Source organism: Mercurialis annua, linkage group LG3, assembly GCF_937616625.2.
Source record: "Mercurialis annua linkage group LG3, ddMerAnnu1.2, whole genome shotgun sequence".
In the NCBI taxonomy this organism is placed as follows: domain Eukaryota; kingdom Viridiplantae; phylum Streptophyta; class Magnoliopsida; order Malpighiales; family Euphorbiaceae; genus Mercurialis; species Mercurialis annua.
In genome coordinates this window covers 22,813,478-22,818,043 of record NC_065572.1, presented here as the reverse complement: position 1 = coordinate 22,818,043, position 4,566 = coordinate 22,813,478, and positions in this window count along the sequence as shown.

Genomic DNA, 4,566 nt, shown 5'->3' with positions numbered 1-4,566 from the left:
TCACTAATACCTCGAATCCTACCGAAGATCATTTAGATCAAATCACAATCAATCTGTTTATCGGTTATGCTCAATTTTTTTTTTATAGAAAAACGCTTTTCGCAACCACAAAATATATAATAACACCATCTGTTTTTAATTTGAAATTACTAACATCTACATTTTAATTCCATTTTTAACCGAAAATAATTAACCCGTTAAAAATCTTTTTGTTCTAAACGCATCAACATAATAAAAACACTCTCAATTTGAAATCATAATTGAACCTTACTTTTAAAATCAATTCACGTTTTTATAAAAAATTTCATTTAAAAGAATTTAAAATCCACTTGTAATTCAAAACTGACAAAGTTTCATAACTTCTCAAAAGTTAAAATTTCGCAAATAAGAATTTTTTTATTTACGAAAAATTTCCATATCGGTATCAAAATGTTTTGGACAGAAATCGAATCTGTAAAAAAACAAAATTCCATGTAAATCTTTCTGTGTAACTAAACGTACAGAGCATAACCAATTTCCTTAAATCAAAAATCCTCAAATGATATACTCTAAGCTGACACAATACTTTAATTCGAACTCAATATTTTTCCGCACTTACCACAACTAAACCTCGAGTACAGCTTTATAACCATAGCTCTTCTTTTATCAAATACGGATACTTTAAAAAAATAAAACAATTCCTTACAATGCAATTACTCTTAAATAACCACCGTCATCACAGAGTATTTGTCTAGATATCAACCAAAATTTCAAAACTGTTTGAAATATTTTTTTCTTAAAAAGCCTTACTACTAACATTTATTTTACATAATTGTACGCTAGGGTGATGACAACTCTCATCCCCAAAGAGTTGCATTCAACCCTAATCATTTAATGATGTGATGAATGAACTAAATGAATGTATCAATTATTTATTTATCTTTCAATTAGTGAACATACTCAATGCTCAATGCCGTTTCCTAATCGTGGCATACAAAATGCATGATCGTGACATGTCTGGACACAATTACGTGATAAAACATTTCCGTTAATTTAACAAGTTAACATTTGAAATAAATTTCCCTTTGAAACATTTACTAGACATTACACTCTGTGAGACGTGCATACGTCCATCTTGACATATTTGCCCATCTCCATTATCCTAGTCCACCAATTTGAATCATCATTAATGAAATAAACCAATTCAACAACGATACCAAAATTTTACCTAGCAACGAATTCCATCTCGAATCAAATTGAAAATTTTCCAAGGAAAACAAAACAACACGGCTGCCTTCACGGCTCCACCATCAGTTTCGATATTTTACTGATCTACCTGATGTAAACACCAGTGTATTGCTACACTAATCAAACTCGATTCACAGTTTCCACATCCTTTTCCAGAATGGCAAAAACCGAAAAATTATAATACTCTAAATTTCCACAACTGACCCGATTTTAGAAACGCCTAACGCTCGAAGCTTAACGTACGAGGCAAATACTTACAAGTAAAATTATATGGATAAATTCTTAAACAGGATCTACTACTGATCCGAAGAGTCGCTCCTCAAATTCCTTAATACCCAATTTAATCACCTAAAATTTTCAGAGTTCAAACTATAGATTCGGCTAAGCCAATTACAACATCTAAAGATAATCGCAGGATCTAAACAAAGGTTCGAATCGCACATTGACACCAACGTCAAACTTAAGCCAATGAAAACTAGCGAGGATTACCCTCACGTGATACTCCACACAATGAGGCCAACGAGGACAAAAATTGATATGGTGTAACTTAATCAAACATGAGAGACATAATCGTAGAGCAGAAATATAGGTCAAGAATTGTTTCTCACAGAAGCGAACACCACAGAAACATCTCGCAATAAAACAATTACTCATTAGGATGGTTAAGCAATATAAATCTTAAAGGTTCGAGCATAGAACATCTTATGTGATCAACAAATTCCTATCGACATGGTAACAACTCAAACAACTCGGAAATGATCAAAATATTAAATCATATAATAACATGCTCAAAACGTCAAATCAGATCAAAATAAATAAAGATATTGATCGAAAGTACGCATCAAAACTCATCTCGAAGGATAAAATTTACAAAATAAATTTCAAGTTCATGTCGAGCCCCACAGTTTTTTTTAAAATCATTTTCCGAAAAAACCTCTTTACAACACAATGGTTAAAATTTGTTCCCAAATGCCTCAATTTAAAATCATCGAGTTAGCCGAGTGATTAAAACTTTCAAGCTTAACTCCAAATTTGAGTGACCTAAGTCAAACCCGCAATAACCATTTGTAAAAACATGTACAATACGTTTTTAAATCCGGAAAGTACGCATTTCAAATCAAATCTCAATATTTTCAAAATAAAACGCTCGACGTCACCCACATAACAACATCAGACTCATCACCCAAGTGAGAAAACAATTTTTCTTTAACAAACTTTTCAGAAACACAAACTTTAGTCAAAACTAGCAAACCGAGCACAAGACCAGCAACACCCAAAGTGTTGACAAACCAAAATATGATCAAATTACAAAAGTATTATTAAATTGTCAAACGATATCGCCTTTTAACTATACAATTTGATTTAAAATCACATTTTGAAAACACCAAGGTAGACATAACATTTTCATTTTTAGAATACGGGATTTTCATTTTATTTCAAAAGAACCACCCTTTTTCAATCCTTAGTCAAATGTAAAAGTTTGAAATATAAGAATTTCATTTTTACTGGCGAGATACTGAAAATAATATTTTAGGGTGTCGTGTCCAGACTACCCTTTTGACTTTTTGCGTCAAAACACCAGTTGGGTAAAAACAATCTTCCTAAGGTAATTTAAAACCAACACGTGGCCAACAACGTAATTCACAAATGTAAAAAGATTTTTTTTTAGCCGAAAATTATTTAAACTCAAAACAGTGTCAAATCCTAACAAATATCTTTTTTTTTTTTAATTCAAGGCTCTCGGCCAAAAGCAGAAGTACTCTCAAACAATTTAATGCCAACAACATCCTTAAAGTATAACAGCCAAAATATATCACCCAAGTGAAAAGCAACATCATCAAGATAACGCAATTAACATCATACCCAAGTATGACATAAAGAAAATTACCAATAAAAGATTTCCTGAGAAATCAAAAGTAATTAAATCACCCAAGTGAAATAACATCAATAGAATAAAATAAAAGCATCAAATCAAAGCATAATTAATGACTGACTTGACGCAATTCTATCGGTGTAGGCAGAAAGTTTTAAAATCAAAAGATGACGTTTCAAAGACAAGACATGAAACCTAATTCCGCAGTAGTACCTATGACTCAATAACAACTTAACAGAGTAAACACATAGCATGCAAAAGGCCTTGGTTTGAAAACAAAGCTCTGATACCAAGTTTGTCACGACCCATTTTCATGAATCGTGACCGGCGCTAGGGCATGGGTAATGTAGTACCAACACCCGTAACTAGCCTTTCTTATAACGTACAATTTAATTAAACCTGCAGAAAACCAATGCTCGGGGGCAACCGAGACTTCAGCCTAAATCTAGCAGTTATAATATTCAATAATTAATATAACATGCTTATCCACTTCTGAGTCTAAAAATAGGCATAACATAAATAATCCGAAATAATTATATAACATGCCAGAGCAATATAACTAGTCAGACCAATCCGACAAACAACTGTTATAATAATAAAGACGTCTAGTCAACTACTGCGGTCTAAGAATAAAACAGTTTTACAGTTTATTAAAATAAAAGGAACCTCCGAGGAAAAGTAAATGCGGAGATCACCAGACTCTCTCAGATCATAACCCTGGGGAAAATTGGGAAAACAACGGGGTCAGATATACTGAGATGAGTTTATACCACTATCTACATTTATTAAGTGGAAAACCTTTAAAAACGTTTAAAACGTTTAAATACGATATTACGAATAATAGTTGGAACCCTAATCCACAATTCTAAATATAAACATAATCCAATAGGCCTGGTCCCGAGAGCTGAGCTACACCGAGTTACCACTGACCACACTTTACCATATCCAGAGTCCCGAGAGCTGTGCTACACCGAGTTACTCTATTTGGTCCCGAGAGCTACGCTCACACCGAGTTACCACATTTCCATAAATACCTTACCCAGATCATTACCGGTGCGCACGCAGTCCTAATGATGCCCATTAGGTAGCATGTTCCAACTAAGAGCCATAATATAAAAACAGTTCGAAATATACGTACAATATATATATATTTAATACTAAAATAACAATTTACTTAATAAAGCGGTAAATAGTAAGTACAAACTCACTGCTTGCTAATCCACGTGAATACCGGCAAGCAACTAATCCTGGTTCGCCTCTGGAGCACGAACAATAGACGGGTCTAGACAAATAAAATAATTATTAAAAACAGACCCTAACTCTAAAGATTACTAGACACCACATAGAACTAGCACAATTAGCACGTCGGAAATAAACAAGCCAGAACACACAAAAATACCCATTAGGTAATAAAACCCAATTAATATAAGTCTATTGAGTTCTCGCTTAAAAACCAATTTGTAAAT